Raw genomic sequence first — 26,607 nt, 5'->3', positions numbered from 1 at the left:
GTTACACTTTTTCAAGGAGGCTTTGAGGGTGTCCTTGAAGCGTTTCCTCTGCCCACCTGGGGCTCTCTTGCCGTGCCGGAGCTCCGAGTAGAGCGCTTGTTTTGGGAGTCTCGTATTGGGCATGCGGACAATGTGACCCATCCATCGCAGCTGATTGAGTGTGGTCAAAGCTTCGATGCTGGGGATGTTGGCCTCAAGAACACTGACGCATCATTTATAAAGTGAATGTGATTATATCTATCTATATATCTTAGTAATATGATAAATGCACTTTATGACTCAGTTTTTAAAATGGTACAGTGAATTTTAGTAGAAATAGAATAGAAGGCAGAAAATTGAGAATATGGTGTCAAAAGAAAACCTTCAGTGATGCTCCCTGAAAACTAAAGATGGATGATTGTCACACTTGTAGATTTCTTGAACATTTAACTTAACAAATGAGAGGCCATAGTTTTCTGAAATATGAACCTAGATGAATCCTGCAATGCTGTATAACTATGCAACCCCTCCTAAGAGAAGACCTTTTGCAACAACTGAGGTGGTAAAACTCTGGTGAATTTATAATTAACATAGGAATGCCAACCGCAGATGCTGCCATTTTCCCAGTGGCTAGTGCTGTGTGCTGCCAAACCTTAGCTGTATTTCCCTCAACAGTATGTGCCACTTGGTTTGAATGTCAAATATGCATTCTCCAAATTGACCAATGTTCAGGACAGTCAGTAAATGAGCATGAGGTATGCAGAATCAGGCTTGTGCATCTGCAGCCAAGTATTCTAGAAAGAAAACTGATGTCTGCTGGTTTGTGTTTTTATTTTTTGGAGGATTGATATTTGCTATTTTTGCAGTTTAACTAGACGATATGATGTAAGAAAAACTATAAAATGAACAAATAGTTGTATTAAGTTCTTTTGGTATTAACAGTCTGTAATGATTAAGTTTTTATTTCAATATAGAGAAATCATTTAAGGAGTGAAATTCATAATCCAGATCAACAACCAGGGTACAGTCTCGATACAGAAAGACTATTGAAGTCATTTATTTCCCGGATTACATTTGCATTTTTATATTTTCTCTGCAACTTTTACCAATGTTTGAAAAGTCATAAATAAAGACTAAAAAGTTCCCTGGAAGTTTTCCAAACTAAAAAAGCAGAAATTTGTTTCTGAATGGGCTATGTTTAGAACACGAGGTTAAGAACGGTTGATCTTCTGAATAATGCAGTGACCTAACAGTGCCAATTTGCAAAGCTTCACTCTTCAGCTTCCAAATTTATTAAAAACTGGATGCCAGTTGAAAAGAACTCTAAAAGTAGAAATTTTAGCACCTGACATTGAATGGAATACTTGATCTGTGGCGCATTGTGACTACATAGCCTAGGGAACATATATAATGCAATTTCATAAAATGGACGTTAATGGGATTCTGAAATTCACTCAAGTTGACTATAGCTGTCTATATAACAGCATTCAGGCATTTATTTCTCTTTCAATGCAAAGTAATGTTCCTTCATTGTAATTCAAGGTATAGATGCCGTCTAAGTCAAATGTAGTGAAAGTACTGTATTTGACCACTAGCTCCTTGTGGTTGCTGGGAGTGTGAAAAGTAGCATAAAATAATCTGATTTGTTTATCCTCTTCATATTGACTGATTATGGCCAGAATTTGTCGGGGTGGTAGCGGGCACAACCGGTGGCAGTTCGGGTGGGAAAGTTGTTATTTTTGACAGCGGGTCGGGAGCCTGCTGACATCCTGCCCCATGCGCTGTGCCGTGCCAACCCGACCAGCAGCGACGGGCAACCCAATTGAGATGATTAACAGCTAGTTAGTTGTCAGACCCTTAACAGGCTTTTTTAACTTAATTTTTAAATTTAACTGCATGGCCACGGGAACCACGCGGCTCGGGAAGCATGTCTGTCAACCTTAGGCGGGAGTTCCGAGGCCATTGCTTCAGCTGATTACTCGACAGCACCAAATGTACAGTAAAAACTCCCACCTGACAGATGATCACTTTCCTCAGGCAGAAGCTGTGGCTCAGTCCATTTCCAGCACAGATTCTGCAGGCTGCAAGTCTTTCCAACAAAGTTTTCACCCAGTCTCACCTCATTGGAAGAACTCTTTTACCATTGACAGAATGCTTCTGTCATCTCTACTTCACCTGCCATCTATTCCATCAACATGGGTGCCATTTATACTGTCTCACCTTGGTCCTCAGAATCTCACCACGATGAGCCCCAACACCAGCAGCACCAACAACAACCTTCTCCGCAATCACCTGATACTGCACAGGACAGAGGGCATCAGCACCCGAGCACATTGCTGCCAGGGACGGCCTCATCACGGCCAGATTGCGTTAACTTTACGCTGTACACCCATATGGCTGCCACATCATGCGCCAGGTTGGCACCACTCCACACCAACACCATATGTCTCACCATTCACTGCAACTCACTAAGCCACTTCCAAAGGTGCACGCGAATCTGTCCAAGACCAGAAAGTGTTGAAAATAAAGATTTTTATGTTTGACACCACATTAACAGAAACTTTACATAAACTTTGGATAAAACATCCAAGTGGCTACCCTTGTGTGTTGTTAGTTGGTATGATTGCACTAGGATGAGGGTGAGTGAGGGGTGACTAGTGAGATGGGGATGTGATAATGTAGATAGAGAGGGATAGGTGGAGGTGCAAGGTATGTTGGTGTGAGTAAGGATGTGCAGGAGTAGGGTAAGGAAGGCAGAGTGATGGGGATGTGATGAGAGGCACAGCAGATGAAATTGAGAGTGGCTTTGTACTAACATGTCTTGATCTAATTAAATCATTGAAACATTGGCAGCAGTGCACTCAAGTCCACCTGAACATATCCCTGCTTGTGACCTGCTCTGCAATCTGCAACTAGGCCGTTTTGGTCTCCTGGGGAGGTATCTTACGCCCATCGGAAAGGAAGAGGACCTCCCTGCGTGCTCTGACTCCCTCCATAAACATATGGAGAGAGTCATCAGACAACCTGGGTGCAGCCCACTTCCTCTGTGCAGTCATTGTCAGTGTTTGCAGCACTTCAAATGCTGTAGTACACTGACAGAAGTTTGATAGACTAAATGACAAATCTAATGTGGCCATGGTCCCTTTAAAGATCCCCGCTGAAAATACATCATTGATGATGTCACCAGACTGGAACCATTTAATTTGGTCGGGTATCGCGCTAGGCGGGCTTAATAGGCCCTATTAAGGGAAAGTCATTTTTAGCAGGGGGATGGAGCCAGCAGTGGGGTCACGACCTGCCATGGCCACTGCCTGCACCGGACCTGCTGAGTAAGGCAAAATTCCGGCCAATGTGTCTGTTGCCTTAATGTGAGCATACCTATGCATTTAAAAAAATGTCTGGGTAAAGGATTGCTGAAATAAATTAGTCACCTATTTTTATACATAATTTACTGCTTCCCAGTTTCTTCTGCAGCATAGTGGCACAAGTTGTTGGAGCAACAAAACACAGATGCACAATGAAACAGTGAATGAATCCAGGTTCAATTCCCTGGACTTGTAATCCCAGCTGTTGTGAGTAATGTAGTGAAGGCATAGCAGCAATTGGACCTGAAGGATGTCGGGCTGGCGGGGGGACGAAAAGAGGAGAAACAGGAAATTGTTTGCCCGCTCCTATCTGAGGGTACATTTATTTTACGTATTGGTCAGCTAAGTGTTTGACATGCACAGAACCCTATTAACGGTAGTGGTTATGTTACTGGACTGGTAAACCTGGGCAGTTGATCCGGAGACTTGATTTCAAATCCTACCACGGCAGCTGTGGAATTTAAATTCAGTTAATCCAGGTGTTACAGTGTATATACAGTGGGGAAAAAGTGGCCCTGGGAGTCCTCAACATTGATTCCGCATCCCATGAAGTCTCATGGCTTCAGGTCAAGCATGGGCAAGAAAACCTCCTGCTGATTTCCACCGACCGCCCTCCCTCAGCTGATGAATCAGTACTCCTCCATGTTGAACACCACTTGGAAAAAGCACTGAGAGTAGCAAGGGCACAGAATGTACTCTGGGTGGGGGACTTCAATGTCCATCACCAAGAGTAGCTCGGTAGCACCACTACTGACCAAGCTGGCCGAGTCCTGAAGGACATAGCTGACAGTCTGGGCCTGCGACAGGTGGTGAGAGAACCAACACGAGGAAAAAACTACTTGATCTTGTCCTCGCCAATCTACATGTCGCAGATGCATCTGCCCATGACAGCATTAGCAACAGTGACCACCGCACAGCCATTGTGGAGACGAAGTCCTGTCTTCACACTGAGGACACCCTCCATCGTGTTGTGTGGAACTACCACCATGCTAAATGGAATAGATTCGGAACAGATCTAGCAGCTCAAAACTGGGCATCCTTGAGGTGCTGTGGGCCATCATCAGCAGCAGAATTGTATTCCACCACAATCTGTAACCTCATGGCCCGGCATATCCCTCACTCTACCATTACCATCAAGCCAGGGGACCAACCCTGGTTCAATAAGGAGTGTAGAAGAGCATGCCAGGAGCAGCACCAGACGTACCTAAAAATGCCATACCAACCTGGGGAAGCTGCAACACAGGACTACATGCATGCTAAAAAGCGGAAGCAGCCTGCTATAGAGAGAGCTAAGCGACCCCACAATCAACGGATCAGATCAAAGCTCTACAGTCCTGCCACATCCAGTCGTGAATGGTGTTGGACCATTAAGCAACTAATGGGAGGGGATGGCTCCATGAATATCCTCATTCTCAATGATGGAGGAGTCCATCACGCAAGTGCAAAAGACAAAGCTGAAGCGTTTGTAATCATCTTCAGCCAGAAGTGCCAAGTGGATGATCCATATCAGCCTCCTCCTGAGTTCCCCAACACCACAGAAGGCAGTCTACAGTCAATTCGATTCACTACACGTGATGTCAAGAAATGGCTCAGCGCACTGGATACAGCAAAGGCTGTGGGCCCCGACAACATCCCGACTGTCGTGCTGAAGACTTGTGCTCTAGAACTAGCCGTGCCTCTAGCCAAGCAGTTCCAGTACAGCTATAACACTGGCATCTATCTGACAATGTGGAAAACTGCCCAGGTATGTCCTGTCCACAAAAAAAGCAGGACAAATCCAATCCGGACAATTACCACCCCATCAGTCTACTCTCAATCATCAGCAAAGTGATGGAAGGAGTCGTCGACAGTGCTATCCAACAGCTCTTGCCAATAACCTGCTGACTGATGCCCAGTTTGGGTTCCACCAGGACTACTCAACTCCAGACCTCATTACAGCCTTGATCCAACATGGACAAAAGAACTGCATTCCAGAGGTGAGGTGAGAGTGACTGCCCTTGACATCAAGGCAGCATTTGACCGAGTGTGGTATCAAGGAGCCCTAGTAAAACTGAAGTCAATGGGAATCGGTGGGGAAAACTCTCCACTGGCTGGAGTCATACCTAGCACAAAGGAAGATGGTTGTGGTGGTTGGAGGTCAATCATCACCGCCCCAGGACATCGCTGCAGGAGTTCCTCAGGGCAGTGTCCTAGGCCCAACCATCTACAGCTGCTTCATCAATGATCTTCCCTCCATCATAAGGTCAGAAGTGAGGCTGTTCGCTGATGACTGCACAGTGTTCAGTGCTATTCGCAACTCCTCAGATAATGAAGCAGCCCATGCTCGCATGCAGCAAGACCTGGACGATATTCAGGCTTGGGCTGATAAGTGGCAGGTAACATTCACGCCACACAAGTGCCAGGCAATGACTATCTCTAACAAGCGAGCGTCTAACCACCACCCCTTGACATTCAATGGCATTACCATCACCGAACCCCCCACCATCAATATCCTGGGGGTCACCATTGACCAGAAACTTAACTGGACCAGCCACATAAATACTGTGGCAATAAGAGCAGGTATTCAAGGCTGGGTATTCTGCAGCAAGGGTCTTACCTCCTGACTCCCCAAAGCCTTTCCACCATCTACAAGGCACAAGTAAGGAGTGTGATGGAATACTCTCCAGTTGCCTGGATGAGTGCAGCTCCAACAACACTCAAGAAGCTCTACACCATCCAAGACAAAGCAGCCCACTTGATTGGCACCCCATCCACCACCTTAAACATTCATTTCCTCCACCACCGGCATACTGTGGCTGCAGGGTGTACCATCCACAAGATACACTGCAGCAACTCACCATGGCTTACATAGAAACATAGAAGATAGGAGCAGGAGTAGGCCATTCAGCCCCTTGAGCCTGTTTGGCCATTTAATGAAATCATGGCTGATCATCCAAATTCAGTATCCTGTCCCTGCTTTCTCCCCATATCCCTTGATCCCTTTAGCCTTAAGAAATATATCTAACTCCTTCTTGAATATATTTAATGAATTGGCTTCTTTGGTATCACCTCCCAAACCCGCGACCTCTACCACCTAGAAGGACAAGGGCAGCAGGCGCATGGGAACACCACCACCTCCAAGTTCCCCTCCAAGTCACACACCATCCTGACTTGGAAGTATATCGCCGTTCCTTCATCGTCTCTGGGTCAAATCCTGGAACTCCCTCCCTAACAGCACTGTTGGGAGTACCTTCACCACACGGACTGCAGTGATTCAAGAAGATTGCTCACCACTTCCTTCTCGAGGGCAATTAGGGATGGGCAATAAATGCTGGCCTTGCCAGCGACGCACATATCTCATGAATGTGAAAGGATAATTACTAGTCCTAGCCCCTTTAAGGCTACCCCGGATCAGGCGTATTCCTCAGATGTTCACTTTCAACTAACGTTTGACGTGTAGCCGAATCCTAAAGACGCTTAATTGGGTCTAAAGGTCCGAACAGTCTCTCCCTAAAGTAAAGGAACAACCTGAAAATGTTACCGTCCTCCAGATAGCACTTTTAATAAGTTTAGCTGGACTGTAACGTTCCGGATATTATGAGGGTCCGGAAAACTCACCCAGAATTCTGCAACTCCTCACCAAAGAGTGTAGAGATTGAGTTCGCGAGTTTGATACAGAAGTATTATGTGAGACAATTCTAAAAATATATAGATTTATTAAAGAAACGACATATAATTTACAGTTGGTGAGTCAATCGCAACATTAACAGTTCCAAAAAGAGAAAGCTTTACAATCTTATTAGAGATCCTTACTCTCAAATCTTAACTTCGCTACAGTTTTACAATTCTTAAAGTTTATTCAGTATATCCACCAAAATCAAATACAGTACCTTGATCCCCGAGGTACAGCGTTGCAGACTTAGAGCTAGTTCTGAAGCTGAGAATCACTTTGCCCCTTTAGGCGAGTCTATTATCCCAGTTGAGAGTTCAATATTTATACCCTTTTCCAGTGGTGTTTCCTTTAAGGTTTTCTGCTGATGTAAGATTATCTCTAGTCATTTTTCTGCTGTCCCCTGCAGCTCTTAGTCACCTCAGCTGGTAGCACTAGAGAATTATGTCTCTTTAGGTGTTCTAAATTTATCATAAAAAACGGTGCAACAGCAGGTGCGCTTTACTTGGTATCATTTTTATGAAGGCAGATATTTGTTACTTTTATGTGCTCCTTTACGAGGTGTAAATTAGAACACCTTGCACCGGGTAACTATTGTCTTGTTCCCAAAGGTTCAGACTTCAGGAGCCTTTAATCTTCTGTTTCAATAAGGTTATTGATTCAGTGTCAACAACTTATCTTATCTCAATAGCCAGAATGCTATCACAGCTTTTTCATCGTTCGGTTTCTAGATTTCCAGACCCAGTTTGTCATGTTTTAATAAGGCCAGAATTCTTTCATAGAATGGTGTCTTTTTCTGAATAGGTTATTCCTTATACATAGATAGATACATAGAAGATAGGAGCAGGAGTAGGCCATTCGGCCCTTCGTGCCTGCTCCGCCATTTAATGAGATCATGGCTGATCCTTTAATTCAGTATCCCGTCCCCGCCTTCTCTCCGTAACCCTTAACCCCTTTTGCCCGTAGAAATATATCTAATTCCCTCTTAAATATATTTAATGAGCTGGCGTACACTGCCCTCTGTGGCAATGAGTTCCACAGGTTCACCACTCTCTGAGTGAAGAAATTCCCCCTCATCTCTGTCCTAAATGGTTTAGCCCTTATCCTTAAATTATGTCCTCTAGTTCTGTTCTCACCCGCCAAGGGAAACATTCCTTCTGCATCCAGTCTGTCTAGACCTGTCAGAATTTTATACACTTCTATGAGGTCCCCTCTCAATCTTCTAAACTCCAGTGTGTACATCCCTAAACTACATAGTCTCTCCTCATAGGTCATTCCCGCCATTCCTGGTATCAGCCTGGTGAATCGCCGCTGCACCCCCTCCATGGCAAGAACATCCTTCCTCAGATGAGGCGACCAAAACTGTACACAGTACTCGAGGTGTGGTCTCACCAGTGCCCTGTACAGCTGCAGCAAGGTATCCCTGTTCCTGTATTCTAACCCTTTTGCTATGAAGGCCAGCATACCGTTTGCCTTCTTGACCGCCTGTTGCACCTGCATGCTCGCCTTCAGTGACTGGTGTACAAGAACACCCAGGTCTCTCTGTACTTCCCCCTCTCCCAATCTATTGCCATTTAAATAATAATTTGCCCTCCCGTTCCTGCACCCAAGGTGGATAACTTCGCACTTGTCCACATTATAGTGCATCTGCCATTTATCCGCCCAATCGCCCAGTCTGTCCAAATCGCTCTGGAGCTTCCTGGTCTCTTCCTCTGAGCCCACCCCACCTCCTAGTTTAGTGTCGTCTGCAAATTTGGAAATGCTGCATCCGACTCCCTGATCCAGGTCATTAATGTAAATTGTGAACAGCTGGGGGCCCAGGACAGATCCCTGTGGTACCCCACTTGTTACTGCCTGCCATTCAGAAAATGAGCCGTTTATTCCAACTCTCTGTTTTCTATCTGACAGCCAGTTCCCTATCCACGCCAAAACTTTCCCCTTTATCCCATGAGCCTCAATTTTCCATGCTAATCTTTTATGTGGGACCTTATCGAAGGCCTTTTGGAAGTCCATATATTGCTTATTCCTTCACAAATGAATTTAAAAAACATAGAACATAACATAAGAAATAGGAGGAGGAGGCCATACAGCCCCTCAAACCTGCTCCGCCATTCAGTAAGTTCACGGCTGATCTTCGACCTCAACTCCACTTTCCCACCCAATCCCCATATCCCTTAATTCCTCTGGAGTCCTGAAATCTGTCGTTCTCTGCCTTGAATATACTCAAAGACTGAGCATCCACAGCCCTCTGGGATAGAGAGTTCCAAAGATTCGCAACCCCGAGTGAAGAAATTTCTCCTCATCGGAGTCCTTAATTCCTGATCCCTTATCCTGAGACTGTGCCCCCTAATGTTCTAGACTCTCCAGCCAGGTGAAACAGCCTCTCAGCATCTACCCTGTCAATTCCTCTCAGAATCTGATATGTTTCAATGAGATCTCCTCTCATCCTTCTAAACTCCAGAAAGTATAGGCCCAATCTACTAAATCTCTTTTCATAGGAAAACCCTCTCAGCCCAGGAATGAATCTAGTGAAGAAGGGTTTTGACCTGAAACGTTAACTCTGTTTCTCTCTCCACGGATGTTGCCTGGTTTGCTGAGTTTTTCCAGCGTTTTCTGTTATTTTGGATTTCCAGCATCTGCAGTATTTTGCTATCGAATGAATCTAGTGAACCTTCAGTGCACCCACTCTAAGGCAAATATATTGTTCCTTAGGTACGGAGACCAAAACTGTGCGCAGTACTTCAGGTGTGGTCTCACCAAAGCCCTGTACAATTGTAGCAATACTTCCTTACTCTTGTACTCCAACCCCCTTGCAATTAAGACCAACATGCCATTTGCCTTCCTGACTGCTTAACTGCTCTTGTAGCCACATTATTTATGTGGGTGGTCCAATTAAGTTTCTGGTCAATAGTGACCCCCCCCCCACGATGTTGATGGTGCGTGAATTGACGATGGTAATGCCATTGAATGTTAAGGGGAGGTGGTTAGACTTTCTCTTGTACGGTACGAATGTTAAAAATGACAACAGAGAATGCTGGAAAAACTCAGCAGGTCAGGCAACATCCGTGGAGAGAAATTTGAGTTGACGTTTCGGGTTGAAACCCTTCTTCAAAACTGGAAAGAAAATAAAAAGATCGAAGGCAAAGCTGCGATCGAACAAAAGAAGAAAAAGAGACAATAAAAGGTATGCGAAGCCAGATGAGATGGTAATGGGCCCGTGGAGACAAAAGGCAGCTGAGATTAGGTGTGAAGTGTGCTGGCAGGATAAGGACAGCTGCCAGGTGAGAGAGAGAAACAAAAGGAAAGGGGGGGGGAGAAAAAAAGGACCCAAAACAAAGGGGTGGAAAAAATTAAAAGGAAAAAAGTAATAGGGGCCGAGGTTATGATCTGAAATCATTGAACTCGATATTGAGTCCGGAAGGCTGCAAAGTGCCTAATCGGAAGATGATTTGCTGTTCCTCGAGTTTACGTTGCGCTTCCGTGGAACAATACAAGAGGCCAAGGACGGTGAGGTCCGAGTGGGAATGGAGCGGTGAATTAAAATGACAGGCGACCGGAAGCTCGGGGTCACCCTTACGGACTGAACGGAGGTGTTCCGCAAAGCGGTCACCCAATCTGCGTTTGGTCTCTCCAATGTAGAGGAACACCTCCGTTCAGTCCGTAAGGGTGACCCTGAGCTTCCGGTCGCCTGTCATTTTAATTCACCGCTCCATTCCCACTCGGACCTCACTGTCCTTGGCCTCTTGTATTGTTCCACGGAAGCTCAACGTAAACTTGAGGAACAGCAAATCATCTTCCGATTAGGCACTTTGCAGCCTTCCGGACTCAATACCGAGGTCAATAATTTCAGATCATAACCTCGGCCCCTATTACTTTTTTCCTTTTAATTTTTTCCACCCCTTTGTTTTGGGCCCTTTTTTTCTCCCCCCACCCCCCTCCTTTCCTTTTGTTTCTCTCTCTCACCTGGCAGCTGTCCTTATCCTGCCAGCACACTTCACACCTAATCTCAGCTGCCTTTTGTCTCCACGGGCCCATTACCATCTCATCTGGCTTCGCATACCTTTTATTGTCTCTTTTTCTTCTTTTGTTCGATCGCAGCTTTGCCTTCGATCTTTTTATTTTCTTTCCAGTTTTGAAGAAGGGTTTCAACCCGAAACGTCAACTCAAATTTCTTTCCACGGATGTTGCCTGACCTGCTGAGTTTTTCCAGCATTCTCTGTTGTCATTTTGGATTTCCAGCATCTGCAGTATTTTGCTATGGTACGAATGTTGCTTGCCACTGGGCATAATATTTCTAAAAGCTTACTGTGGCCCTCTGGCTCAGATTTTAAACTATTCATCTTTTTTCTTTAAGGCAGTGATTTATTTAAACAGACAGCCATATGATGGAACCATTGAAGTGTACAATCACAGACAAACCAGTGTGGCAATTGCAATAAATATCCCAGCAAGCAATTAAATAATTCTATTTAATGTAATTGATTGTTAATCATTTTGCTCCATATAGATTTTATTTTTCCTTCCTCAATTTAGGCCCCTACCCCTGCAGCAGGCACTGTGCAGACTGGGCAAGTGACTTCGTCCTACAAGAAGAGCTTGGGATTTTTTGCTTTTCAGTTTTTTCTGCTCCTTTATTGGTCAATAGACGCATGGCAAAGATTGAACTGCACTGCCTCCAGGTGTGGGCAGTTGCATGTGGTTCCATACTATATCCTATTGAATAGTGGATTCTACCAGTTGGAAGTGCAAAGCTTCAGCAGCAACTGCTTACCTCTTAAACTCATTTAAGATGGTCACCGAAGCCTGAATATGTGAACATGGGTTCCCATACGTGGCCACCAGGTAGCACCACCTGGTAGCTGCCAGCAGAAGTCTTGAGTTTACCCATCAGTTACATGACAGAAATCTGCCTTTAGGGTAATGGAACAACCCACACAAGGCAGCTTGCAATGTGCCAACCATTTACTCACAATTTATATTGAAGTAACATTTTAGATTTACCTTTTCCATTCTGTTCATTATCTGTATGATGCGCTATCAATTGCTCATAAAAGACTGAGAGTTAGAAGAGTAACCAAAGGCTTTTATTAACAAAAGAATGGAGGTCTGCCTCGAGTGGTCGACCGGTCCAGGATACAAAGGGCTGGGGAGCAGTCACCTTTATACTAGGACCTGTGGGAGGAGTCAGCCGAGGCATGTCCAGGCATGTACACAGTGGAATACAAACAGGAATACAAACAGTGGTTTACCACATTCACCCCTTGTTTAAAATTGAGTCCGGCGGGGTGAAGTGTATTAAAAGTTAGTGTATTGGAGTCTCTCCGGAGGTCTTGTCTGCCGCTGTGATCGGCGTGGCGACGGCAGGGGTAGTGAAGCTTCCGGCGTCGAGTCCAGCGTAGGCTGTGGCACAGGCGTGTCGTCCTCGTAGATGTCGAGCGGGTCGCGGGGCCCAGGCCTGCCGTCTGCTGGGGCTGGATATCGGATCGTGGGGGGGGGGGTGGTAGTGGGTAGTGGGTTACTGCGGCCCCCGAGGGTGCAAGGTCTCTTATGGAGACTGTGTCCTCCCGCCCGTCCGGGTATGCGATGTAAGCATACTGGGGGTTGGCGTGGAGGAGGTTGACCCTCTCGACCAGGGGGTCCGTTTTATGGGTCCTCACGTGTCTTCTCAGTAGGACCGGCCCTGGGGACGTCAGCCATGGCGGTAGCGATGTCCCCGATGTGGACTTCCTTGGGAAGACAAACATTTTCTCATGAGGGGTGGCGTTAGTGGCAGTGCAGAGCAGTGACCGAATAGAGTGGAGCGCATCGGGGAGCACATCCTGCCAGCGGGAGGTTGGAAGGCCCCTAGACTTTAAGGCTAGCAGGATGGCCTTCCAAACTGTCGCATTTTCTCTTTCCACCTGTCCATTCCCCCGGGGGTTGTAACTGGTGGTCCTGCTTGTGGCAATACCCCTAGTTAGCAGGTACTGACGGAGTTCGTCGCTCATAAACGATGAGCCCCGGTCGCTATGGATATAGCTGGGGAAGCCGAACAGGGTGAAGAGGTTGTTCAGACATTTAATGACCGTGGCACTGGTCATGTCCGGGCAGGGGAAGGCGAACAGGAAACGGGAGTACTCATCAATAATATTGAGGAAGTACACATTGCGGTCAGAGGAGGGGAGAGGCCCTTTAAAATCAACGCTCAGGCGCTCGAAGGGGCGAGTGGCTTTTATCAGGTGGGCCCTGTCTGGTCTATAAAAGTGCGGTTTGCACTCAGCGCAGACTTGGCAGTTCCTGGTCATGGTCCTGACCTCCTCAATAGAGTAAGGCAGGGCCCACCTGATAAAAGCGCTCTGGGGTGTTTTGCCTGGCCACAGAAGTAGCATTTCTGGCCTTGGGGCACTGCTGTCTGGCCTTGGGACACTGCTGCGGTAGTTGGGCCGTTGTTGGGGTGTGGCTGGGGTGGCACGGCGCTATGAGGCGGTCCTACCGTGTCCCAGGCTGTCATTCCCCGCGGCGTCCACGGTGCAGAGGAGTAGGCATCCATGCCCTGGTAGGCTGCATCCAACGATAGTGCGAGTTCAGAGGCCTTGTTGAGGTCGAGGTTACTCTGCTCCAACAGTCGCTGTCGGGTGTAATTGGATCTGTGGCCCGCTACAAAAGCGTCCCGGATAAGTTCCTCTGTGTACACGGCGGCCTTTACATCCTTACACCCACAGGCCCGGCCAAGCACGGACAGTGCCTGAAGGTATTCCACGGTCGATTCCCCAGGTTGTTGTTTACGACTCCCCAGAAGGTGCCTGGCGTACACTTCGTTCACTGGGCGCGTATACTGGTCCTTGAGGAGCTTGATAGCATCCGCGTACGAGGTCGCGTCTTGGATGACCGAGTACACTCGGTGGTTCACTTTGGAGGTCAGGACATCCAGTTTGTCCTCTTCCGATTTGATTGCTTCGGAGGCGGTCAGGAATTTTTCGAAACACTTAAGCCAGTGAGTAAACTTGGTGGATGAGTCCGCCTCCCGATGATCTAAGTCCAGGCATGCTGGTGTGAGGATCTTCTCCATTATAAAAATTTTGTTAATAAAATTGATGCGCTATCAATTACTCATAAAAGACTGAGAGTTAGAAGAGTAACCAAAGGCTTTTATTAACAAAAGAATGGAGGTCTGCCTCGAGTGGTCGACCGGTCCAGGATACAAAGGGCTGGGGAGCAGTCACCTTTATACTAGGACCTGTGGGAGGAGTCAGCCGAGGCATGTCCAGGCATGTACACAGTGGAATACAAACAGGAATACAAACAGTGGTTTACCACACTGTATAAGAACAGCTCCCTGATGTCACCTTTTACCAATTGGGAAAGTCTTTTTCCCACTTTTCTCTCGGAACTCCTACCTTTGGCACGAGCGATCAGCCTCATGCTCTTCTCTGCACTGCCTCCAATGCTTTGTATTTTGGTGACCAGAACGGTATTCGAGATACCCAAGTCCAGTGCCATGTACTTATCAACTGCTTAATCCAAGCCTTCGTGATGGGCTTTGCAAAAATGGCATGTACACTGAGGCAGATTCCCTCTCAGGAGTACTCTGTGCCTTGTCACCGTGTGCCAGAAGTATCCCTCCCTGCATGCATTTCCCATTAGCCACAATTCTTCATTTCTTCGTCTTCCTGTTGCAAGTTCTATGCTACTATATTGGAAACCTCTCATATGCCTCAAGCCTTAACTGATTTAAGACTTGCTGTCATTAAAGAGAGATGAGAAAGACCAAAGTGCACTTCAACTTTTCTCCATATGGTCCCAAGGGACTGTCCAGGATGGATTTGGCATACACCAGGCCTCACTGAAAGCAACCTCTGTTTATGTATAGCAAAGCAACAAGGATGATATGAAAGAAATAGTGCTTATATTGTAAGCTCCTTTGTATTATCCAAATCATCATGGTTTTCTGATCTTAAATTTTTTTTGATGTACCTAAAATAAATAGTCCAAAATTAACCATGTGTCTTCAAAGTAACTGAATATGTTTATTTTATAACTCTATGGTTGCACATGCATAACACCTGCAGCATCACCTGTAGTACAAAGGGATTTTGCTTCTCACTGGCATTCAACTTGTAAATCTGCAGAGGGTCTAATCTGACTCGGGAGCAAAGTGGACTGAGGTGCCCTGCAGGAGAGAGTTAGATCAGGCTCTGACACTGGATTTACACAACTTCTTGGCATTGGTGAGAAGCAAAACCAGTGATACAATCGTAGTGTAAATGTAGCCCAATTCACATGCCTTTAAATTAGTTGTAAAATGTTTGTTTAGTTATTTTGTTTAATGCCCCATCTGTTTGACCATTCACAGTCTAATTTTAAATATATATATATTCAGTAATACATTGTGAGTAATCAATGTTCCCCTTGGTTACACAGAAATGGCTTTGTTAGCTGGAATTAATACAACTCAACTATCCTTTTCCTGGAGACCTAAGGGTCCAACACAACACAGTGCTTATGTCATTTTGATGTTGACTCTCAGTTAGATTCTTGCACAGAGGTGCTGGAATTTACCAATTTATGTCCTGAATCCCATTTAACAGAGGTTTCCATATTCTCTCAAGTTTAACTAATGCAGTAATGCCTGTCCTACAGAGACTCTCCAGAGTGCCTCTGTGATTAGAGTTTAAATTCCTGTTCTGCGGCTGAGATGGACAATAATTAAGTACCTTGGGAAAAGACTATTCTGCTTTTCCTCCAGTTGCTGAAACAGCTTCATGCCAAATTTGCCACAAAACCACAGAGCAATCTTTTTAAAATCTGGATATTCTAAGAATTCTAATGTCTTTTATAAGATTTCCTTTACAAAATTTCTTTGAAAAATGTGACAAGCCATGCTTTCACACATTAAACAATTAAACTTGAGTGGAATAATGCACATTATGTGCTCAAAGCAGTTGTTGGTTTGAGGGACTATTGTTTAAACTGAATTATTTAGATTGCTTGAGGTGATATTTGGAATTTGCTTTTTTTAATGGAAAGAAATATCTTGCATTTATATATTTTTTGCAATGTTCCAAAGCACTTTACAGTCAATGAAGTACTTCTGAAATGTAGTCATTCTTGTAATGGAGGGAAACATGGCAGCCAATTTGCATACAGCAAGTTCCACAAACCACAATGGCCAGATAATCTGTTTGTCATGTTAGCTGAGGAATAAATATTGGGCAGGACATTGAGAGAACTTCCTCACTCTTCTCCGAATAGTGTCATGCGATCTTTTATGCCCACCCTAAAGAGCAGATGTCTTGGTTTAATGCCTCATCGTGGTCTGCACGGAGTGATCTGAAACAGAGTGCTTCTAAACAGAGTGTTAAACTTGGGGATTTGGAGAGAGTGGGAATTTGGAGCAAAGGGGGAAGGAGGTGCTGCTTTTTGCCTCCAGTACTTGGCGAACTTTGTGTTACAGGTAAATATTTAATTTAATCTACCTAGCACTTAAACTAGATCTAGTAATTAACTAAAAACTAAACTATAAGCTAAGTTAATTAAATATATACATTTTAAATAACTAAATAAATAAAGCAAGGTTATAAAGGGATGGCAGTGAAGGTGGTGTGCCGTAACTGCAGCATGTGGGAGTTTGTGGGGAACAGCGCGATCCCAGATGACCATGTCTGCAGTAAGTGTCTGTATCTCAAGGAACTTCAGCTCAGAGTTGTTGAGCGGGAGTCTGACGTGCAGATATTGTGGGACATCAGGGAGGGGGAGAGTTATCTGGACACTTGGATCCAGGAGGAAGTCACACCCCTTAGGTTAGGTAGTGGTACAGGTCTGTAGTGGTCAGGGACAGGAGGGTGTTACTACAACTCAGGCAGCTAAGGAGACCCCAGATGCAGTGCTGGAGGAGCCTCGGTCTTTGCCCTTGTCCAATAGGTATGAGGTTCTTGCTGCCTGTATGGATGAGGGCAAAGACTGCAGGGTGGATGAGCAAACTGACCATGGCCGGTGGTACAGGAGGCCCTTCAAGTGGGGGGAGTAAAAAGGAATCTTGTAGTGGTAGGGGATAGTACAGTCGGGGATAAATACTGTTCTCTTCAGCGGCGACCAGGAATTCTGAAGGCTGTGTTGCTTGTCTGGTGCCAGGGTTAAGGATAGCTCCTCGTGGCTGGAGAAGAATTTGGAGTGGGAGGGGAAGAATCCAGTTTTTGTGGTTCACGTAGGAACCAACGACATAGGTTGAACTAGGAATGCGGTTCTGTTGAGAGAGTTTGAGGAACTAGGGTCCAAATTAAAAAGCAGAACCTCAAGGGTAATAATCTCTGGATTGTTACCTGAGCCACGCAAAAATTGGCATAGGGACAAGCCGATCAGAGCATTAAACGCGTGGCTCAAAGAGTGGTGTGGGAGGAAGGGGTTTCAATTCATGGAGCACTGGCATCAGTACTGGGGAAAGTGGGAGCTGTTCTGTGGGACGGTCTCCACTTAAACCAGGCTGGTGAATCGAAGAAGTAGGGCTGTAGATAAGGCTTTAAACTCAAAACGGGGGAGGAGGGGGTCAGATAGGGGGAAATTCAGACATCTAAAGAGAAAAGTCAAGGCAATGGAGCAATTTGGGTAAAGATAAGCAGAGTGTGACAGGAAGGGACAGAGAATTTAATGGTAAAAGTGCATTAGCGAATAAGGTGAAAGCAGGGAATAATGGTAAAAAGATAAAATGAAATTCTCTTTATCTGAATGCACGAAGCATTCGTAACAAGATAGATGAATTAGTGGCACAAATAGAGATAAATGACTTTGATCTAATAGCCATTACAGAGACATGGTTGCAAGATGACCAAGGTTGGGAGCTAAATATTCCAGGGTACTTGATGTTTCGAAAAGACAGGCAGAATGGAAAAGGAGGTGGTGAAGCCCAGATAATATAGGATAACAGGGTCAGTTATGAGAAAGGATCTTGGCTCAGAAGATCAGGAAGTAGAATCAGTATGGGTGGAGATAAAAGATAACAAGGGGCAGAAAACACTGGTGGGAGTAGTTTATAGGCCCCCAAACGTAGCTATAAGAACATAAGAAATAGGAGCAGCAGTAGGCCATTCGGCCCTTCGAGCCTGCTCCGCCATTCAATGAGATCATGGCTGATCTTCTGCCTCAACTCTATTCACCGGCCCTATCGCCATATCCCTTGATGCCCTTACTAGTCAGAAATCTACTGACTTCTGTTTTGAATATACCCAATGATTGAGCCTCCACAGCCCTCTGGGGTAGAGAATTCCAAAGATTCACCACCCTCTGAGAAGAAATTTCTTCTCATCTCAGTCCTGAATGGCCTACCCTTTATCCTGAGGCTGTGGCCCCTGGTTCTCGACTCCCCAGCCAAGGGAAACATTCTCCCAGCATCCACCCTATCAAGCCCTGTATGCTTCAATGAGATCCCCTCTCATTCTTCTGAATTCAAGAGAATAGAGGCCTAGTTTACTCAATCTCTTATACGACAGTCCCGCCATCCCAGGAATGAATCTCGTGAACTTTCATTGCACTCCCTCTGTGGCAAGTATATCCTTCCTTAGGTAAGGGGACCAAAATTGTACACAGTACTCCAAATGTGGTCTCACCAAGGCCCTATATAATTGGAGTAAGACTTCTTTACTCCTGTACTCAAATCCTCTTGTAATGAAGGCCAGCATACCATTTGCCTTCCTAATGGCTTGCTGCACCTGCACATTCACTTTCAGTGACTCATGTACAAGGACACCCAGGTCCCTTTGAGCATCTGCATTCCCCAATCTTTCACCATTCAGGAAATGCTCTGCCTTTCTGTTTTTTCTACCAAAGTAGATAACTTCACATTTATCCATATTATATTCCATCTGCCATGTTCTCGCTATACTGTTGGACAGAGTATTAATCAACAAATAACAGGAGCTGGTAACAAAGGTAATACAATAATCATGGGGTCTTTAATCTTCATATAGACTGGGCAAATCAAAATGGCAAAGGTAGTCTGGAGGACAAGTTCATGGAATGCATTTGAGATAATTTCCTAGAACAATATGTTATGGAACCAACCAGGAACAGGCTATTTTAGATCTTGTATTGTGTAATGAGACAGGGTTAATTAATAATCTCATAGTAAAGGATTCTCTAGGGAAGAGTGATCATAATATGATAGAATTTCACTGAGTTTGAGAGTGAAATACTTCAGTCGGAAATGAGAATCTTAAATTTAAATAAAGCCAATTACATACGTATGAGGGACGAGTTAGCTAAGGTAGATTGGGAAATTAAATTAAAAGGTATGACGGTATATTTGCAGTGGCAAACATTTAAAGAAATATTCCAAAATTCTCAGAATATACATTCCATTGAGAAATAAAAACTCCATGGGAAAAGTGATCCCTTTGTGGCTAACTAAAGAAGTTAAGGATAGTATTAGATTCAAAGAAGAGGCTTATAATATTCTGAAGAATAGTAGTAAGCCTGAGGATTGGGAGAGCTTTAGAAACCAGCAAAGGATGACCAAAAAATTGATAAAAAGGGAGAAAATAAAAAGAGAGTAAGTTAGCAAGAAATATAAAAGCAGATTTTAAAAGCTTCTACAAGTATGTAAAAAGGAATAAAGTAACAAAAGTAAGCGTTGGTCCCTTAAGGGCTGAGACAGGTGAAATTATAATGGGGGAATAAGGAAATGGCTCAGACGTTAAACATTACTTTGTATCTGTCTTCACAGTAGAAGACACAAAATGCATACCCAAAATAGTGGGGAACCAAGGGGCTATTAAGATTGAGGAAATTAAAGTAATTAATATCAGTAGTGAAAAAGTACTTGAGAAACTAATGGGACTAAAAGCCGACAAATCCCCTGGACCTGATGGCCTACATCCTAGAGTTCTAAAAAGAGGATTGTGGGTGCATTGGTTGTGATCGTCCCAAATTCCCTAGAATCCAGAGCGGTCCCAACAGATTGGAAGGTAGCAAATGTAACCCTGCTATTTAAGAAAGGAGGGAGAGAGAAAACAGGGAACTACAGGCCAGTTAGCCTGACATCAGTCATCAGGAAAATGCTGGAATCCATTATCACGGAAATGGTAATGGAGCACTTAGAAAATCATCGTATGATTAGGCAGAGTCAACGTGGTTTTATGAAAGGGAAATCGTGTTTAACAAATTTATTAGAGTTTTTTGAGGATGTAACTAGCAAGGTAGATAAAGAGGAACCAATGGATGTAGCATATTTGGATTTACAAAAGGCATTCGATAAGGTGCCACATCCCTGGATAACACATTTCAGGAGGTGGTCACCTCGCAGCTTAAGAGTATGCAGGCAGAAAGGGAATGGGTGACCACCAGACAGAAGAGGAGGACCAAACAGGTAGTGCAGGAGACCCCGGAGTGCATCTCGCTCTCCAACCAGTATTTTGTTCGTGGGGGCGATGGTTCCTCTGTGGAGTGCAGCCTCCACGGCTCTCTGGGGCAGAGAATTCCACAGATTTACGACCCTCTGAGAGAAGAAATTCCTCCTCATCTCAGTTCTAAAAGGGCGACCCTTTATTCTAAAACTGCCCCCGCGTTCTAGTTTTCCCCACGAGGGGAAACATCCTCTCTGCATCTACCTTGTCGTGCCCCCTCAGTATCTTATGTTTCAATAAGCTCACCTCTCATTCTTCTAAATTCCAGTGAGTATAGGCCCAGCCTGCCCAACCTTTCCTTATAATCAACCCCCTCATCTCTGGAATTAACCTAGTGAATCATCTCTAAACTGCCTCCAATGCAAGTAAATAAGGAGACCAAAACTGCACGCAGTACTCAAGGTGTGGTCTCACCAATACCCTCTACAGTTGTAGCAGGACTTCCCTGCTTTTATACTCCAACCCCTTTGAAATAAAGGCCATTTTGATTACTTGCTGTACCTGCATGCTAACTTTTTGTGTTTCATGCTACAAAAAATTCAAAAATAGTTTTAGGATGCATGTATGTAAACGCACAAAGTGTGGTGAATAAGGTTGGTGAGCTACAAGCACAATTAGTCGTGTGGCAATATGATGTGGCAATTACGGAAACGTGGCTTAAAAACGGTGAGGACTGGGCACTTAATATTCAAGGGTACAAGGTGTTCAGAAAAGATAGGGAAGGAAAAAAGGGAGGTGGGGGGGTGGCAGTGCTGATTAAGGAAGGCATTGTAGTGTTGGAAAGGGAGGATGTTCTTGAGGGGACAAGGACCGAATCCATTTGGTTTGAGTTGAGGAGCAAAAAGGGTATGATCACGCTATTGGGGGTATTCTATCGGCCTCCAAATAGTGAGAGGGAGGTAGAGGAGCAAATCTGCAGGGAAATAGCAGAGATATGCAAGAGCTATAGAGTGGTGATATTGGGGGACGTTAATTACACAAATATCGATTGGGATAATGCTAGGGTAAAGGGAAAGGATGGGGAGGAATTTCTGAAATGTGTTCAGGAGAATTTCCTTGACCAGTATGATGTTGGCCCAACTAGGAAGGAGGCATTGCTGGTTCTGGTGCTGGGGAATGAGGTGGGCCAGGTCGACCAAGTGTCTATGGGAGAACACTTGGGTACGAGTGATCATCGTATCATAAGATTTAGATTAGCAATGAAGAGGAGCAAGGAACCATCTAGAGTGGAACTTCTAAACTGGAATAGGGCTAACTTCAATGGGATGCGCAATGATCTAGTCAGGGTAAAATGGAACCAAAGACTGACAGGAAAAACTGTAATGGAACAATGGGTGATCTTTAAGGAGGAGATGTTTCAAGTACAGGCTAGATACATTCCAACAAGAAGGAAGGGTAATGGAACCAAAACAAGGGCTCCTTGGATGACAAGGGAAATAGAGAAGATGATGAAACAAAAAAAGAGGGTGTATGCTGCATGTCAGGTGAATTCGTCAAGGGACAACCAGACCAAACACAAGAAGTTGAGCGGGGAAGTGAAGATGAAAATAAGATTGGCAAAGAGAGAATATGAGAGTAGAATGGCGGTTAACATAAAAGGGAACCCAAAAATCTTCCACGGGCATGTAAATAGTAAGCGGGTAGTAAGAGGCGGGTTGGGGCCTATTAGGGACAAAGAAGGTGATATATTCTTAGAGGCGCAGGGCAAGGCTAGAATACTCAATGAGTACTTTATATCGGTGTTTACTAAATAAGGAGGTGGATGCTGACAAAATATCGGTTGAAGTGGAAAAGGTAGAAGCAATGGAAGGGGTGACAATTGATAGACAGGATGTACAAGAAAGGCTGGGTAGGCTTAGAGTGGACAAGTCACCTGGTCCAGATGGCTTGCATCCCAGGTTGCTAAGGGAATTGGGGGAGGAGATAGCAGAAGCACTTGCCATATAGTTTTCCAATCTTCCCTATGTGGGGGAGGTGCCTGAGGATTGGAAAGTGGCAAATGTGACACCATTTTTCAAGAAAGGGTGTATGGACAATCCTAGTAACTACAGGCCGGTCAGTTTAACATCAGTGGTGGGTAAAGTTTTAGAAACAATAATCAAGGAAAAAATTAATGGGCAGTTGGAGAGGTTTAAGCTAGTTAAGGAGAGCCAACACGGATTTGTAAAAGGCAGATCATGCTTGACTAATTGAATTTTTTGAAGACGTAACGGGGAGGATTGATGAAGGGAATGCAATGGATGTTTCCATGGATTTTAGGACACATTTGACAAAGTACCACATAGAAGGCTGGTTAACAAAATTAAGGCTCATGGAATAGGTGGGTCAGTGGCAGCTTGGATAAGGAATTGGCTTAAGGACAGAAAACAGCGAGTTGTGGTAAATGGCTGTTTTTCAGACTGGAGGATGGCAGACAGTGGTGTGTTCCCCAAGGGTCAATGCTGGGGCCACTGCTTTTTTTGATATATATAAATGACCTTGATATTGGAAGACAGAGTAGAATTTCTAAATTTGATGATGACACCAAACCTGGGGGTGTGGCAAACAGTGAGGATGGTAACAATGGACTGCAACAGGACATAGAAAGGCTAGCAGAATGGGCAGACAAGTGGCAGATGGAATTTAATACAGAGAAGTGTGAGGCGCTGCATTTTGGTAGAAGGAACAGGGAGAAGCAATATATACTTAATGGCACAGTTTTAAAGAGTGTGCAGGAACAGAGGGACCTGAGAGTTAATGTGCATAGGTCCCTGAAGGTGGCAGGGCATATTGAGAGAGTGGGTAGCAAAGCATATGGGATCTTGGGCTTCATAAATAGAGGTATTGAGTACAAAAGTAGAGAAGTTATGCTGAACCTTTATAAAGTGCTGGTTAGGCCACAATTGGAGTATTGCGTCCAGTTCTGGTCACCACACTTTAGGAAGGATGTGAAGGCCCTTGAGAGGGTGTAGAGGAGATTTACCAGAATGGTTCCGGGGATGGGGGATGTAATGTATAATGTATACCTTTAAGGAGGGAACTATTTTTTACAGCTCATGTATACTGCAGTACCGGCAGTGACCACACCTGTATATAACACTGAGTAGTAATCTGTACAGTTCAGTTGCAGTGTGAGCCACGTTGAGTAAACACCTGTTGTACCGTTCTCCGCAGTCTGTGTCTTATTATACACAGACGTAACAGGGGATCTTAGCTACAAGGACAGGTTGGAGAAGCTGGATTTGTTTTCATTAGAGCAAAGGAGGTTGAGGGGTGATTTGATAGAGGTGTACAAAATTATGGTGGGTTTGGATAGGCTAGACGGGGAAAGGCTGTTCCCACTAGTTGATGGTTCAAGGACTAGGGGACACAGATTTAAGGTTTTGGGCAAGAGATACAGGTAGGATGTGAGGGAAAACTTTTTTACGCAGCGAGTAGTGAGGACCTGGAACTCGCTGCCAATGGAAGTCGTGGAAGCAGAGACGCTCAATGTTTTCAAGGGGAGACTGGATAGGAACATGAGGGAAATAAACTTGCAGGGCTCTGGGGATAGAGCGGGGGAATGGGACTGACTGGATTGCTCTACAGAGAGCCAGCATGGACCCGATGGGCCGAATAGCCTCCTGCTGTGCTGTTATGACTCTATGATAAAAGGTTGCTACGCAAGATAAAGGCTCATGGGGTTGGGGGTAATATATTGGCATGGGTAGAGGTTTGCTTAATGGACAGAAAACAGAGAAGGGATAAACGGGTCATTTTCTGGTTGGCAGGCTGTAACTAGTGGGTGCCGCAAGGATCAGTGCTTGGGCCTCGGCTATTTACAATCTATGTTAATGACTTAGGTGAATGGACCGAGTGCAATGTATCCAAGTTCGCTGATGATACAAAGCTAGGTGGGGGAGCAAGCTGTGAGGACGATACAAAGAGCCTGGGATATGAGGGAAAGAAAGGGATATGAACAGGTTAAGTGAGTGGGTAGTAACGTGGGAGATGGGATATAATGTGAGGTTATTCACTTTGGTAGGTTGAATAGAAAAACAGAATATCTTTTTAAATGGTGAGAAACTATTAAATGTTGGTGTTCAGAGAGATTTAGGTATCCTCGTGCAGGAAACACAAAGTTAGCACGCATGTATAGTAAGCAATTAGGAAGGCAAATGGCATGTTGACCCTTATTGCAAGGGTGTTGGAGTGCAAGAGTAAGGAAGTCTTACTACAATTGTCCAGGTCTTTGGTGAGACCACACCTGGAGTACTGTGCACAGTTTTGGTTTCCTAATCTGAGAAAGGATATACATGCCTGGTCGAAGATCAGCCATGTTCTTATTGAATGGTGGAGCAGGCTCGAAGGACCGTGTGGCCTACTACTCCTCCTAATTCTTATGTTCTTATCTGAAAGATGGCACCTCCAACAGTGCAGCACTCCCTCAGCACTGCACTGGAGTGTCAGTCTAGATTATGTGCTCGTCTCTGGAGTGAGGCTTCAACCCACAATCTTCTGTCTCATAGGTGAGAATGCTACTACTGAGGTGAGAATGCTACTACTGAGCCAAGGCTGACACCTGGGACTATTCATTTGAATTGCGCCATAGTCCCAAATATTATAAAAGAAAATGTCTTCATGTTTACTGCTATCTTGTATGGTTTGGAGGTTATTGATGATAAAACATTTTGTGCAGAATCATTTCTTGGAATTAGTCACAGATCCCAGTATCTCTTGAAAAAATTCTACTCTGCAGTGGCGCCGTCATTCTTCTTATAACTCGAGCAGTAATTCTACATAAAATACCCTTTCCGAAGCAACTTCTTACCAGTAATTTTATATTGCCTTACAAAATTGTCTACAGTATGTTACAAGTCATAGCTTGTGGAGGGGTTGAATTGGCAGCATAAAATACAAGGATGAAACTTGAATTGTTTATTAATGCCATCTCAACCCTGAATTTTGTTATTGCTTTGAAACACATACCAAGGGGCTACTTTGTATATAATGTACATAGAAATTTAATAATTGCTTATTTTTCTGTTTCTCTTTGCTGATTGCATCATGGCAATCGACAATAGGCTTCCATGACCAAATTACGTGATATATCAAATTATGATGTCATACCATCTAATTTCTGAAGATAATGCCTATTCGTTCTAGATCTGATGACACTTATTCTTGCAATTCTCTGAGAGGTAGAGATATGGGTCCTGTAAGCTTGCACGTGGCACATCTCAGCCTAAGTGCCAAGATGTGCCCTCCCCAGACCTCTACCACTGACTCCGCCAAATTTTGGGGTGGGAGCGGGGTCGTCATGGAGGCCATACAATTTATATGTCATTGGTCTTCGGTGGACTAAAGTCTTTGGTGCACCTCTTCTGACTCCACCCCCTGTTCCCGTCCCCATTGCAATTCCCAAATGCCGAAGTGGCTAAAAAGTCAGGCTGCAAAGTTTCAGACTGGAGGTTCTGGGTCTCCCACAACCCCCTCCCCCACCACCCCAAAGAAATCCGTAAGATCTGTTTTAAAATTACAGAAACAATAATCAGAAACCAGTCTTTACGGGGTCCAAGCCACAATCCCAGCTTGGACTCCCAGGTGGTCCCCACACCAGCCCCTTGGCTAGCTGGTGCGCCTGGTCTCAAGGCATACCAACATCACCGCTAGGTGGGGACTGGACGTAACTTGGTCCCAGCATAGCTTCCAACTGTGCTGGTGTACTCCCAAGTTATGGTGGGATTTGAGTACCTCAAAATAGCTGCAGATATTTAGGACCATGATATTTCAGTCACAACATTTTCTTGACATGGAACCTTTGGAAAAAGGAAAAACCCAAATAAACCTAAATTAAATATTCTGTGCTGTAAGTTTCTATGATTCTATAATATTAGACATATTACGGTCGAGTTTCCGCTCATTTACCCCAGCAATATCAGCGCAGTCCGGACAGAATCAGCCGTACCAGTGCAAAGGATTGGGGAATTCTAAAGAAGATCTTTTATGCTGCTTTAAAATGCAGTTTGCCTGGATCAGGCCCCGCCCACAAAACTGGCCACAACTCCAGGATGAAATTGCAAGATTCTGCCGATTGTGCTGGTTGGGGAAGACACATTTTCTTAGGCGCCCAGGGACTAGTAGCCATGTTTTAAAGGTTTTTCATATCAAAACCTATTTAATTTACTAATAAACTGACTACTGTACACCAATGAAACCATTAAATGGTTAAGCATAGTTTTTTTTAATAAGTCTTTTTCAATGATTTTAAGTCAGGTTACTC

General features: G+C 44.7%; 1 protein-coding gene across 1 annotated transcript in view; it reads left to right on the top strand.

Annotated features, from left to right (window-relative positions):
• The window catches only part of ipo11 (importin 11), an 880,228-nt gene that overhangs the window by 416,418 nt on the left and 437,203 nt on the right, over nucleotides 1–26,607 (top strand). The window lies entirely within an intron of this gene.

The sequence above is a fragment of the Somniosus microcephalus genome, chromosome 2, assembly GCF_052327205.1.
Source record: "Somniosus microcephalus isolate GS21.2 chromosome 2, FLI_Smic_1.0, whole genome shotgun sequence".
Lineage (NCBI taxonomy): Eukaryota > Metazoa > Chordata > Chondrichthyes > Squaliformes > Somniosidae > Somniosus > Somniosus microcephalus.
The sequence above is the reverse complement of the archived record's forward strand: the minus strand, read 5'-3'. Positions and strand labels throughout refer to the sequence as shown.